The 14,292-nt window shown below is 43.9% G+C and overlaps 9 non-coding genes across 9 annotated transcripts; all 9 read right to left on the bottom strand.

The window, feature by feature from the left end:
• Positions 1-738: 738 nt before the first annotated feature.
• TRNAK-UUU (transfer RNA lysine (anticodon UUU)) lies at positions 739-811 on the bottom strand. The gene has a single exon. It is a non-coding gene; the product is annotated as a tRNA-Lys (tRNA).
• A 2,693-nt stretch (positions 812-3,504) lies between these two features.
• Positions 3,505-3,577, bottom strand: TRNAK-UUU (transfer RNA lysine (anticodon UUU)). Its single transcript has one exon. It is a non-coding gene; the product is annotated as a tRNA-Lys (tRNA).
• Positions 3,578-5,348: 1,771 nt separating this feature from the next.
• TRNAK-UUU (transfer RNA lysine (anticodon UUU)) lies at positions 5,349-5,421 on the bottom strand. The gene has a single exon. It is a non-coding gene; the product is annotated as a tRNA-Lys (tRNA).
• Positions 5,422-6,252: 831 nt separating this feature from the next.
• Positions 6,253-6,325, bottom strand: TRNAK-UUU (transfer RNA lysine (anticodon UUU)). The gene has a single exon. It is a non-coding gene; the product is annotated as a tRNA-Lys (tRNA).
• Positions 6,326-7,174: 849 nt separating this feature from the next.
• TRNAK-UUU (transfer RNA lysine (anticodon UUU)) lies at positions 7,175-7,247 on the bottom strand. The gene has a single exon. It is a non-coding gene; the product is annotated as a tRNA-Lys (tRNA).
• Positions 7,248-8,999: 1,752 nt separating this feature from the next.
• Positions 9,000-9,072, bottom strand: TRNAK-UUU (transfer RNA lysine (anticodon UUU)). Its single transcript has one exon. It is a non-coding gene; the product is annotated as a tRNA-Lys (tRNA).
• An 849-nt stretch (positions 9,073-9,921) lies between these two features.
• Positions 9,922-9,994, bottom strand: TRNAK-UUU (transfer RNA lysine (anticodon UUU)). The gene has a single exon. It is a non-coding gene; the product is annotated as a tRNA-Lys (tRNA).
• A 1,771-nt stretch (positions 9,995-11,765) lies between these two features.
• TRNAK-UUU (transfer RNA lysine (anticodon UUU)) lies at positions 11,766-11,838 on the bottom strand. Its single transcript has one exon. It is a non-coding gene; the product is annotated as a tRNA-Lys (tRNA).
• Positions 11,839-12,669: 831 nt separating this feature from the next.
• TRNAK-UUU (transfer RNA lysine (anticodon UUU)) lies at positions 12,670-12,742 on the bottom strand. Its single transcript has one exon. It is a non-coding gene; the product is annotated as a tRNA-Lys (tRNA).
• Between the last annotated feature and the right edge of the window lie 1,550 nt (positions 12,743-14,292).

Below are 14,292 nucleotides of genomic sequence, written 5' to 3'. Positions count from 1 at the left end.
CTGTGCGCTGCACTGCTCACCTGCTTGTAAATTGAATCTCTTCTCCTGGCTTACACACAAATTGCTGCAAATCATTGTCAGTTTCAACACCTTCACCCCTTGCTTGAGTGCTGACAAGCTGTTTCAAGGTATCCGGGAGGTCTCCTTCCTCTTTGCGTATGATGCTGACTTCACATCCATTTCAAGGAGACAATTGACTTTGCATTTTCTCAAAGCACGTTTCTAGATCAGAAAGACACTGAATCTGTCTGGAACAAGTAGATCCCAGTGCTTGAGCAGACAGGAATGTTTGACAGTGGGAAAAATAAAGGTAGGTGTGGCAAGTGAGGCGTTTGGAATGTGGGTGCTGAGAGAAAATCTAAGCGCGCATGACTCAAACGGTAGACCCGGAACCCTTCTATTTGCCACAAGGAAGTTGGCGACGTTGAAAATGGACTTCAACACTAAAGTAAGAATTCAAGGTGAATTTCAAACTTGCGGTCAAATTAGCCAAACTGGAAATATTTTCTACAAATGTTCTCTAAGTAACATATGTTTTCCATTCAGCTACTCTTGCCTTAAATTTAAAATGTATTTGGTGAACCAGAAAATTTTTTAAGCTTAGACCATGTCTTTTCCCCTTGCTTTGAATTGTCACTTTTCAGTGGAGAAGAATGGCTTAACCTGCAACAAACGCTTAAGTGCCGACAGAATTGCAGGTAGCCCCTGTTAACATTGGTGATCTAAGAATCATGGGAGCGCCCGAACAGGGACTTGAACCCTGGACCCTCAGATTAAAAGTCTGATGCTCTACCGACTGAGCTATCCAGGCTCTTGGAGCGTCGCTCTGCTGGCGCTCCGTGCGTGCCTGGTAACATGGTCCTATTGAAAAGCTACTTTCGGCTGATTGAAAACGTAGCACTGCCTGTCAACCAGAAAAGTAATGTGCGCTGCACTGCTCACCTGCTTGTAAATTGAATCTCTTCTCCTGGCTTACACACAAATTGCTGCAAATCATTGTCAGTTTCAACACCTTCACCCCTTGCTTGAGTGCTGACAAGCTGTTTCAATGTATCCGGGAGGTCTCCTTCCTCTTTGCGTATGATGCTGACTTCACATCCATTTCAAGGAGACAATTGACTTTGCATTTTCTCAAAGCACGTTTCTAGATCAGAAAGACACTGAATCTGTCTGGAACAAGTAGATCCCAGTGCTTGAGCAGACAGGAATGTTTGACAGTGGGAAAAATAAAGGTAGGTGTGGCAAGTGAGGCGGTTGGAATGTGGGTGCTGAGAGAAAATCTAAGCGCGCATGACTCAAACGGTAGACCCGAAACCCTTCTATTTGCCACAAGGAAGTTGGCGACGTTGAAAATGGACTTCAACACTAAAGTAAGAATTCAAGTTGAATTTCAAACTTGCGGTCAAATTAGCCAAACTGGAAATATTTTCTACAAATGTTCTCTAAGTAACATATGTTTTCCATTCAGCTACTGTTGCCTTAAATTTAAAATGTATTTGGTGAACAAGAACATTTTTTAAGCTTAGACCATGTCTTTTCCCCTTGCTTTGAATTGTCACTTTTCAGTGGAGAAGAATGGCTTAACCTGCAACAAACGCTTAAGTGCCGACAGAATTGAAGGTAGCCTCTCTTAACATTGGTGATCTAAAAACCATGGGAGCGCCTGAACAGGGACTTGAACCCTGGACCCTCAGATTAAAAGTCTGATGCTCTACCGACTGAGCTATCCGGGCTCTTGGAGCGTCACTCTGCTGGCGCTCCGTGCGTGCCTGGTAACATGGTCCAATTGAAAAGCTACTTTCGGCTGATTGAAAACGTAGCACTGCCTGTCAACCAGAAAACTACTGTGCGCTGCACTGCTCACCTGCTTGTAAATTGAATCTCTTCTCCTGGCTTACACACAAATTGCTGCAAATCATTGTCAGTTTCAACACCTTCACCCCTTGCTTGAGTGCTGACAAGCTGTTTCAAGGTATCCGGGAGGTCTCCTTCCTCTTTGCGTATGATGCTGACTTCACATCCATTTCAAGGAGACAATTGACTTTGCATTTTCTCAAAGCACGTTTCTAGATCAGAAAGACACTGAATCTGTCTGGAACAAGTAGATCCCAGTGCTTGAGCAGACAGGAATGTTTGACAGTGGGAAAAATAAAGGTAGGTGTGGCAAGTGAGGCGTTTGGAATGTGGGTGCTGAGAGAAAATCTAAGCGCGCATGACTCAAACGGTAGACCCGGAACCCTTCTATTTGCCACAAGGAAGTTGGCGACGTTGAAAATGGACTTCAACACTAAAGTAAGAATTCAAGGTGAATTTCAAACTTGCGGTCAAATTAGCCAAACTGGAAATATTTTCTACAAATGTTCTCTAAGTAACATATGTTTTCCATTCAGCTACTCTTGCCTTAAATTTAAAATGTATTTGGTGAACCAGAAATTTTTTTAAGCTTAGACCATGTCTTTTCCCCTTGCTTTGAATTGTCACTTTTCAGTGGAGAAGAATGGCTTAACCTGCAACAAACGCTTAAGTGCCGACAGAATTGCAGGTAGCCCCTGTTAACATTGGTGATCTAAAAATCATGGGAGCGCCCGAACAGGGACTTGAACCCTGGACCCTCAGATTAAAAGTCTGATGCTCTACCGACTGAGCTATCCGGTCTCTTGGAGCGTCGCTCTGCTGGCGCTCCGTGCGTGCCTGGTAACATGGTCCAATTGAAAAGCTACTTTCGGCTGATTGAAAACGTAGCACTGCCTGTCAACCAGAAAACTACTGTGCGCTGCACTGCTCACCTGCTTGTAAATTGAATCTCTTCTCCTGGCTTACACACAAATTGCTGCAAATCATTGTCAGTTTCAACACCTTCACCCCTTGCTTGAGTGCTGACAAGCTGTTTCAAGGTATCCGGGAGGTCTCCTTCCTCTTTGCGTATGATGCTGACTTCACATCCATTTCAAGGAGACAATTGACTTTGCATTTTCTCAAAGCACGTTTCTAGATCAGAAAGACACTGAATCTGTCTGGAACAAGTAGATCCCAGTGCTTGAGCAGACAGGAATGTTTGACAGTGGGAAAAATAAAGGTAGGTGTGGCAAGTGAGGCGTTTGGAATGTGGGTGCTGAGAGAAAATCTAAGCGCGCATGACTCAAACGGTAGACCCGGAACCCTTCTATTTGCCACAAGGAAGTTGGCGACGTTGAAAATGGACTTCAACACTAAAGTAAGAATTCAAGGTGAATTTCAAACTTGCGGTCAAATTAGCCAAACTGGAAATATTTTCTACAAATGTTCTCTAAGTAACATATGTTTTCCATTCAGCTACTCTTGCCTTAAATTTAAAATGTATTTGGTGAACCAGAACATTTTTTAAGCTTAGACCATGTCTTTTCCCCTTGCTTTGAATTGTCACTTTTCAGTGGAGAAGAATGGCTTAACCTGCAACAAACGCTTAAGTGCCGACAGAATTGCAGGTAGCCCCTGTTAACATTGGTGATCTAAAAATCATGGGAGCGCCCAAACAGGGACTTGAACCCTGGACCCTCAGATTAAAAGTCTGATGCTCTACCGACTGAGCTATCCAGGCTCTTGGAGCGTCGCTCTGCTGGCGCTCCGTGCGTGCCTGGTAACATGGTCCTATTGAAAAGCTACTTTCGGCTGATTGAAAACGTAGCACTGCCTGTCAACCAGAAAAGTAATGTGCGCTGCACTGCTCACCTGCTTGTAAATTGAATCTCTTCTCCTGGCTTACACACAAATTGCTGCAAATCATTGTCAGTTTCAACACCTTCACCCCTTGCTTGAGTGCTGACAAGCTGTTTCAAGGTATCCGGGAGGTCTCCTTCCTCTTTGCGTATGATGCTGACTTCACATCCATTTCAAGGAGACAATTGACTTTGCATTTTCTCAAAGCACGTTTCTAGATCAGAAAGACACTGAATCTGTCTGGAACAAGTAGATCACAGTGCTTGAGCAGACAGGAATGTTTGACAGTGGGAAAAATAAAGGTAGGTGTGGCAAGTGAGGCGGTTGGAATGTGGGTGCTGAGAGAAAATCTAAGCGCGCATGACTCAAACGGTAGACGCGAAACCCTTCGATTTGCCACAAGGAAGTTGGCGACGTTGAAAATGGACTTCAACACTAAAGTAAGAATTCAAGTTGAATTTCAAACTTGCGGTCAAATTAGCCAAACTGGAAATATTTTCTACAAATGTTCTCTAAGTAACATATGTTTTCCATTCAGCTACTCTTGCCTTAAATTTAAAATGTATTTGGTGAACCAGAACATTTTTTAAGCTTAGACCATGTCTTTTCCCCTTGCTTTGAATTGTCACTTTTCAGTGGAGAAGAATGGCTTAACCTGCAACAAACGCTTAAGTGCCAACAGAATTGCAGGTAGCCTCTCTTAACATTGGTGATCTAAAAATCATGGGAGCGCCCGAACAGGGACTTGAACCCTGGACCCTCAGATTAAAAGTCTGATGCTCTACCGACTGAGCTAACCGGGCTCTTGGAGCGTCTCTCTGCTGGCGCTCCGTGCGTGCCTGGTAACATGGTCCAATTGAAAAGCTACTTTCGGCTGATTGAAAACGTAGCACTGCCTGTCAACCAGAAAACTACTGTGCGCTGCACTGCTCACCTGCTTGTAAATTTAATCTCTTCTCCTGGCTTACACACAAATTGCTGCAAATCATTGTCAGTTTCAACACCTTCACCCCTTGCTTGAGTGCTGACAAGCTGTTTCAAGGTATCCGGGAGGTCTCCTTCCTCTTTGCGGATGATGCTGACTTCACATCCATTTCAAGGAGACAATTGACTTTGCATTTTCTCAAAGCACGTTTCTAGATCAGAAAGACACTGAATCTGTCTGGAACAAGTAGATCCCAGTGCTTGAGCAGACAGGAATGTTTGACAGTGGGAAAAATAAAGGTAGGTGTGGCAAGTGAGGCGTTTGGAATGTGGGTGCTGAGAGAAAATCTAAGCGCGCATGACTCAAACGGTAGACTCGAAGCCCTTCTATTTGCCACAAGGAAGTTGGCGACGTTGAAAATGGACTTCAACACTAAAGTAAGAATTCAAGTTGAATTTCATACTTGCGGTCAAATTAGCCAAACTGGAAATATTTTCTACAAATGTTCTCTAAATAACCTATGTTTTCCATTCAGCTACTGTTGCCTTAAATTTAAAATGTATTTGGTGAACCAGAACATTTTTTAAGCTTAGACCATGTCTTTTCCCCTTGCTTTGAATTGTCACTTTTCAGTGGAGAAGAATGGCTTAACCTGCACCAAACGCTTAAGTGCCGACAGAATTGCAGGTAGCCCCTCTTAACATTGGTGATCTAAAAATCATGGGAGCGCCCGAACAGGGACTTGAACCCTGGACCCTCAGATTAAAAGTCTGATGCTCTACCGACTGAGCTATCCGGGCTCTTGGAGCGTCGCTCTGCTGGCGCTCCGTGCGTGCCTGGTAACATGGTCCAATTGAAAAGCTACTTTCGGCTGATTGAAAACGTAGCACTGCCTGTCAACCAGAAAACTACTGTGCGCTGCACTGCTCACCTGCTTGTAAATTGAATCTCTTCTCCTGGCTTACACACAAATTGCTGCAAATCATTGTCAGTTTCAACACCTTCACCCCTTGCTTGAGTGCTGACAAGCTGTTTCAAGGTATCCGGGAGGTCTCCTTCCTCTTTGCGTATGATGCTGACTTCACATCCATTTCAAGGAGACAATTGACTTTGCATTTTCTCAAAGCACGTTTCTAGATCAGAAAGACACTGAATCTGTCTGGAACAAGTAGATCCCAGTGCTTGAGCAGACAGGAATGTTTGACAATGGGAAAAATAAAGGTAGGTGTGGCAAGTGAGGCGTTTGGAATGTGGGTGCTGAGAGAAAATCTAAGCGCGCATGACTCAAACGGTAGACCCGGAACCCTTCTATTTGCCACAAGGAAGTTGGCGACGTTGAAAATGGACTTCAACACTAAAGTAAGAATTCAAGGTGAATTTCAAACTTGTGGTCAAATTAGCCAAACTGGAAATATTTTCTACAAATGTTTTCCTTTCAGCTACTCTTGCCTTAAATTTAAAATGTATTTGGTGAACAAGAAAATTTTTTAAGCTTAGACCATGTCTTTTCCCCTTGCTTTGAATTGTCACTTTTCAGTGGAGAAGAATGGCTTAACCTGCAACAAACGCTTAAGTGCCGACAGAATTGCAGGTAGCCCCTGTTAACATTGGTGATCTAAGAATCATGGGAGCGCCCGAACAGGGACTTGAACCCTGGACCCTCAGATTAAAAGTCTGATGCTCTACCGACTGAGCTATCCGGGCTCTTGGAGCGTCGCTCTGCTGGCGCTCCGTGCGTGCCTGGTAACATGGTCCAATTGAAAAGCTACTTTCGGCTGATTGAAAACTTAGCACTGCCTGTCAACCAGAAAACTACTGTGCGCTGCACTGCTCACCTGCTTGTAAATTGAATCTCTTCTCCTGGCTTACACACAAATTGCTGCAAATCATTGTCAGTTTCAACACCTTCACCCCTTGCTTGAGTGCTGACAAGCTGTTTCAAGGTATCCGGGAGGTCTCCTTCCTCTTTGCGTATGATGCTGACTTCACATCCATTTCAAGGAGACAATTGACTTTGCATTTTCTCAAAGCACGTTTCTAGATCAGAAAGACACTGAATCTGTCTGGAACAAGTAGATCCCAGTGCTTGAGCAGACAGGAATGTTTGACAATGGGAAAAATAAAGGTAGGTGTGGCAAGTGAGGCGTTTGGAATGTGGGTGCTGAGAGAAAATCTAAGCGCGCATGACTCAAACGGTAGACCCGGAACCCTTCTATTTGCCACAAGGAAGTTGGCGACGTTGAAAATGGACTTCAACACTAAAGTAAGAATTCAAGGTGAATTTCAAACTTGCGGTCAAATTAGCCAAACTGGAAATATTTTCTACAAATGTTCTCTAAGTAACATATGTTTTCCATTCAGCTACTCTTGCCTTAAATTTAAAATGTATTTGGTGAACCAGAACATTTTTTAAGCTTAGACCATGCCTTTTCCCCTTGCTTTGAATTGTCACTTTTCAGTGGAGAAGAATGGCTTAACCTGCAACAAACGCTTAAGTGCCGACAGAATTGCAGGTAGCCCCTGTTAACATTGGTGATCTAAAAATCATGGGAGCGCCCAAACAGGGACTTGAACCCTGGACCCTCAGATTAAAAGTCTGATGCTCTACCGACTGAGCTATCCAGGCTCTTGGAGCGTCGCTCTGCTGGCGCTCCGTGCGTGCCTGGTAACATGGTCCTATTGAAAAGCTACTTTCGGCTGATTGAAAACGTAGCACTGCCTGTCAACCAGAAAAGTAATGTGCGCTGCACTGCTCACCTGCTTGTAAATTGAATCTCTTCTCCTGGCTTACACACAAATTGCTGCAAATCATTGTCAGTTTCAACACCTTCACCCCTTGCTTAAGTGCTGACAAGCTGTTTCAAGGTATCCGGGAGGTCTCCTTCCTCTTTGCGTATGATGCTGACTTCACATCCATTTCAAGGAGACAATTGACTTTGCATTTTCTCAAAGCACGTTTCTAGATCAGAAAGACACTGAATCTGTCTGGAACAAGTAGATCCCAGTGCTTGAGCAGACAGGAATGTTTGACAATGGGAAAAATAAAGGTAGGTGTGGCAAGTGAGGCGTTTGGAATGTGGGTGCTGAGAGAAAATCTAAGCGCGCATGACTCAAACGGTAGACCCGGAACCCTTCTATTTGCCACAAGGAAGTTGGCGACTTGAAAATGGACTTCAACACTAAAGTAAGAATTCAAGGTGAATTTCAAACTTGTGGTCAAATTAGCCAAACTGGAAATATTTTCTACAAATGTTTTCCATTCAGCTACTCTTGCCTTAAATTTAAAATGTATTTGGTGAACAAGAACATTTTTTAAGCTTAGACCATGTCTTTTCCCCTTGCTTTGAATTGTCACTTTTCAGTGGAGAAGAATGGCTTAACCTGCAACAAACGCTTAAGTGCCGACAGAATTGAAGGTAGCCTCTCTTAACATTGGTGATCTAAAAACCATGGGAGCGCCTGAACAGGGACTTGAACCCTGGACCCTCAGATTAAAAGTCTGATGCTCTACCGACTGAGCTATCCGGGCTCTTGGAGCGTCGCTCTGCTGGCGCTCCGTGCGTGCCTGGTAACATGGTCCAATTGAAAAGCTACTTTCGGCTGATTGAAAACGTAGCACTGCCTGTCAACCAGAAAACTACTGTGCGCTGCACTGCTCACCTGCTTGTAAATTGAATCTCTTCTCCTGGCTTACACACAAATTGCTGCAAATCATTGTCAGTTTCAACACCTTCACCCCTTGCTTGAGTGCTGACAAGCTGTTTCAAGGTATCCGGGAGGTCTCCTTCCTCTTTGCGTATGATGCTGACTTCACATCCATTTCAAGGAGACAATTGACTTTGCATTTTCTCAAAGCACGTTTCTAGATCAGAAAGACACTGAATCTGTCTGGAACAAGTAGATCCCAGTGCTTGAGCAGACAGGAATGTTTGACAATGGGAAAAATAAAGGTAGGTGTGGCAAGTGAGGCGTTTGGAATGTGGGTGCTGAGAGAAAATCTAAGCGCGCATGACTCAAACGGTAGACCCGGAACCCTTCTATTTGCCACAAGGAAGTTGGCGACGTTGAAAATGGACTTCAACACTAAAGTAAGAATTCAAGGTGAATTTCAAACTTGCGGTCAAATTAGCCAAACTGGAAATATTTTCTACAAATGTTCTCTAAGTAACATATGTTTTCCATTCAGCTACTCTTGCCTTAAATTTAAAATGTATTTGGTGAACCAGAAATTTTTTTAAGCTTAGACCATGTCTTTTCCCCTTGCTTTGAATTGTCACTTTTCAGTGGAGAAGAATGGCTTAACCTGCAACAAACGCTTAAGTGCCGACAGAATTGCAGGTAGCCCCTGTTAACATTGGTGATCTAAAAATCATGGGAGCGCCCGAACAGGGACTTGAACCCTGGACCCTCAGATTAAAAGTCTGATGCTCTACCGACTGAGCTATCCGGGCTCTTGGAGCGTCGCTCTGCTGGCGCTCCGTGCGTGCCTGGTAACATGGTCCAATTGAAAAGCTACTTTCGGCTGATTGAAAACGTAGCACTGCCTGTCAACCAGAAAACTACTGTGCGCTGCACTGCTCACCTGCTTGTAAATTGAATCTCTTCTCCTGGCTTACACACAAATTGCTGCAAATCATTGTCAGTTTCAACAACTTCACCCCTTGCTTGAGTGCTGACAAGCTGTTTCAAGGTATCCGGGAGGTCTCCTTCCTCTTTGCGTATGATGCTGACTTCACATCCATTTCAAGGAGACAATTGACTTTGCATTTTCTCAAAGCACGTTTCTAGATCAGAAAGACACTGAATCTGTCTGGAACAAGTAGATCCCAGTGCTTGAGCAGACAGGAATGTTTGACAGTGGGAAAAATAAAGGTAGGTGTGGCAAGTGAGGCGTTTGGAATGTGGGTGCTGAGAGAAAATCTAAGCGCGCATGACTCAAACGGTAGACCCGGAACCCTTCTATTTGCCACAAGGAAGTTGGCGACGTTGAAAATGGACTTCAACACTAAAGTAAGAATTCAAGGTGAATTTCAAACTTGCGGTCAAATTAGCCAAACTGGAAATATTTTCTACAAATGTTCTCTAAGTAACATATGTTTTCCATTCAGCTACTCTTGCCTTAAATTTAAAATGTATTTGGTGAACCAGAACATTTTTTAAGCTTAGACCATGTATTTTCCCCTTGCTTTGAATTGTCACTTTTCAGTGGAGAAGAATGGCTTAACCTGCAACAAACGCTTAAGTGCCGACAGAATTGCAGGTAGCCCCTGTTAACATTGGTGATCTAAAAATCATGGGAGCGCCCAAACAGGGACTTGAACCCTGGACCCTCAGATTAAAAGTCTGATGCTCTACCGACTGAGCTATCCAGGCTCTTGGAGCGTCGCTCTGCTGGCGCTCCGTGCGTGCCTGGTAACATGGTCCTATTGAAAAGCTACTTTCGGCTGATTGAAAACGTAGCACTGCCTGTCAACCAGAAAAGTAATGTGCGCTGCACTGCTCACCTGCTTGTAAATTGAATCTCTTCTCCTGGCTTACACACAAATTGCTGCAAATCATTGTCAGTTTCAACACCTTCACCCCTTGCTTGAGTGCTGACAAGCTGTTTCAAGGTATCCGGGAGGTCTCCTTCCTCTTTGCGTATGATGCTGACTTCACATCCATTTCAAGGAGACAATTGACTTTGCATTTTCTCAAAGCACGTTTCTAGATCAGAAAGACACTGAATCTGTCTGGAACAAGTAGATCACAGTGCTTGAGCAGACAGGAATGTTTGACAGTGGGAAAAATAAAGGTAGGTGTGGCAAGTGAGGCGGTTGGAATGTGGGTGCTGAGAGAAAATCTAAGCGCGCATGACTCAAACGGTAGACGCGAAACCCTTCTATTTGCCACAAGGAAGTTGGCGACGTTGAAAATGGACTTCAACACTAAAGTAAGAATTCAAGTTGAATTTCAAACTTGCGGTCAAATTAGCCAAACTGGAAATATTTTCTACAAATGTTCTCTAAGTAACATATGTTTTCCATTCAGCTACTCTTGCCTTAAATTTAAAATGTATTTGGTGAACCAGAACATTTTTTAAGCTTAGACCATGTCTTTTCCCCTTGCTTTGAATTGTCACTTTTCAGTGGAGAAGAATGGCTTAACCTGCAACAAACGCTTAAGTGCCAACAGAATTGCAGGTAGCCTCTCTTAACATTGGTGATCTAATAATCACGGGAGCGCCCGAACAGGGACTTGAACCCTGGACCCTCAGATTAAAAGTCTGATGCTCTACCGACTGAGCTAACCGGGCTCTTGGAGCGTCTCTCTGCTGGCGCTCCGTGCGTGCCTGGTAACATGGTCCAATTGAAAAGCTACTTTCGGCTGATTGAAAACGTAGCACTGCCTGTCAACCAGAAAACTACTGTGCGCTGCACTGCTCACCTGCTTGTAAATTGAATCTCTTCTCCTGGCTTACACACAAATTGCTGCAAATCATTGTCAGTTTCAACACCTTCACCCCTTGCTTGAGTGCTGACAAGCTGTTTCAAGGTATCCGGGAGGTCTCCTTCCTCTTTGCGTATGATGCTGACTTCACATCCATTTCAAGGAGACAATTGACTTTGCATTTTCTCAAAGCACGTTTCTAGATCAGAAAGACACTGAATCTGTCTGGAACAAGTAGATCACAGTGCTTGAGCAGACAGGAATGTTTGACAGTGGGAAAAATAAAGGTAGGTGTGGCAAGTGAGGCGGTTGGAATGTGGGTGCTGAGAGAAAATCTAAGCGCGCATGACTCAAACGGTAGACGCGAAACCCTTCTATTTGCCACAAGGAAGTTGGCGACGTTGAAAATGGACTTCAACACTAAAGTAAGAATTCAAGTTGAATTTCATACTTGCGGTCAAATTAGCCAAACTGGAAATATTTTCTACAAATGTTCTCTAAGTAACCTATGTTTTCCATTCAGCTACTGTTGCCTTAAATTTAAAATGTATTTGGTGAACCAGAACATTTTTTAAGCTTAGACCATGTCTTTTCCCCTTGCTTTGAATTGTCACTTTTCAGTGGAGAAGAATGGCTTAACCTGCACCAAACGCTTAAGTGCCGACAGAATTGCAGGTAGCCCCTCTTAACATTGGTGATCTAAAAATCATGGGAGCGCCCGAACAGGGACTTGAACCCTGGACCCTCAGATTAAAAGTCTGATGCTCTACCGACTGAGCTATCCGGGCTCTTGGAGCGTCGCTCTGCTGGCGCTCCATGCGTGCCTGGTAACATGGTCCAATTGAAAAGCTACTTTCGGCTGATTGAAAACGTAGCACTGCCTGTCAACCAGAAAACTACTGTGCGCTGCACTGCTCACATGCTTGTAAATTGAATCTCTTCTCCTGGCTTACACACAAATTGCTGCAAATCATTGTCAGTTTCTACACCTTCACCCCTTGCTTGAGTGCTGACAAGCTGTTTCAAGGTATCCGGGAGGTCTCCTTCCTCTTTGCGTATGATGCTGACTTCACATCCATTTCAAGGAGACAATTGACTTTGCATTTTCTCAAAGCACGTTTCTAGATCAGAAAGACACTGAATCTGTCTGGAACAAGTAGATCCCAGTGCTTGAGCAGACAGGAATGTTTGACAATGGGAAAAATAAAGGTAGGTGTGGCAAGTGAGGCGTTTGGAATGTGGGTGCTGAGAGAAAATCTAAGCGCGCATGACTCAAACGGTAGACCCGGAACCCTTCTATTTGCCACAAGGAAGTTGGCGACGTTGAAAATGGACTTCAACACTAAAGTAAGAATTCAAGGTGAATTTCAAACTTGTGGTCAAATTAGCCAAACTGGAAATATTTTCTACAAATGTTTTCCTTTCAGCTACTCTTGCCTTAAATTTAAAATGTATTTGGTGAACAAGAACATTTTTTAAGCTTAGACCATGTCTTTTCCCCTTGCTTTGAATTGTCACTTTTCAGTGGAGAAGAATGGCTTAACCTGCAACAAACGCTTAAGTGCCGACAGAATTGCAGGTAGCCCCTCTTAACATTGGTGATCTAAAAATCATGGGAGCGCCCGAACAGGGACTTGAACCCTGGACCCTCAGATTAAAAGTCTGATGCTCTACCGACTGAGCTATCCGGGCTCTTGGAGCGTCGCTCTGCTGGCGCTCCATGCGTGCCTGGTAACATGGTCCAATTGAAAAGCTACTTTCGGCTGATTGAAAACGTAGCACTGCCTGTCAACCAGAAAACTACTGTGCGCTGCACTGCTCACATGCTTGTAAATTGAATCTCTTCTCCTGGCTTACACACAAATTGCTGCAAATCATTGTCAGTTTCTACACCTTCACCCCTTGCTTGAGTGCTGACAAGCTGTTTCAAGGTATCCGGGAGGTCTCCTTCCTCTTTGCGTATGATGCTGACTTCACATCCATTTCAAGGAGACAATTGACTTTGCATTTTCTCAAAGCACGTTTCTAGATCAGAAAGACACTGAATCTGTCTGGAACAAGTAGATCCCAGTGCTTGAGCAGACAGGAATGTTTGGCAGTGGGAAAAATAAAGGTAGGTGTGGCAAGTGAGGCATTTGGAATGTGGGTGCTGAGAGAAAATCTAAGCGCGCATGACTCAAACGGTAGACCCGAAACCCTTCTATTTGCCACAAGGAAGTTGGCGACGTTGAAAATGGACTTCAACACTAAAGTAAGAATTCAAGGTGAATTTCAAACTTGCGGTCAAATTAGCCAAACTGGAAATATTTTCTACAAATGTTCTCTAAGTAACATATGTTTTCCATTCAGCTACTGTTGCCTTAAATTTAAAATGTATTTGGTGAACAAGAACATTTTTTAAGCTTAGACCATGTCTTTTCCCCTTGCTTTGAATTGTCACTTTTCAGTGGAGAAGAATGGCTTAACCTGCAACAAACGCTTAAGTGCCGACAGAATTGAAGGTAGCCTCTCTTAACATTGGTGATCTAAAAACCATGGGAGCGCCTGAACAGGGACTTGAACCCTGGACCCTCAGATTAAAAGTCTGATGCTCTACCGACTGAGCTATCCGGGCTCTTGGAGCGTCACTCTGCTGGCGCTCCGTGCGTGCCTGGTAACATGGTCCAATTGAAAAGCTACTTTCGGCTGATTGAAAACGTAGCACTGCCTGTCAACGAGAAAACTACTGTGCGCTGCACTGCTCACCTGCTTGTAAATTGAATCTCTTCTCCTGGCTTACACACAAATTGCTGCAAATCATTGTCAGTTTCAACACCTTCACCCCTTGCTTGAGTGCTGACAAGCTGTTTCAAGGTATCCGGGAGGTCTCCTTCCTCTTTGCGTATGATGCTGACTTCACATCCATTTCAAGGAGACAATTGACTTTGCATTTTCTCAAAGCACGTTTCTAGATCAGAAAGACACTGAATCTGTCTGGAACAAGTAGATCCCAGTGCTTGAGCAGACAGGAATGTTTGACAATGGGAAAAATAAAGGTAGGTGTGGCAAGTGAGGCGTTTGGAATGTGGGTGCTGAGAGAAAATCTAAGCGCGCATGACTCAAACGGTAGACCCGGAACCCTTCTATTTGCCACAAGGAAGTTGGCGACGTTGAAAATGGACTTCAACACTAAAGTAAGAATTCAAGGTGAATTTCAAACTTGTGGTCAAATTAGCCAAACTGGAAATATTTTCTACAAATGT

Source organism: Pelobates fuscus, chromosome 9 (genome assembly GCF_036172605.1).
Source record: "Pelobates fuscus isolate aPelFus1 chromosome 9, aPelFus1.pri, whole genome shotgun sequence".
NCBI lineage: Eukaryota > Metazoa > Chordata > Amphibia > Anura > Pelobatidae > Pelobates > Pelobates fuscus.
Note: the sequence above shows the minus strand (reverse complement) of the source record. Positions and strands in the feature narration are given on the sequence as shown.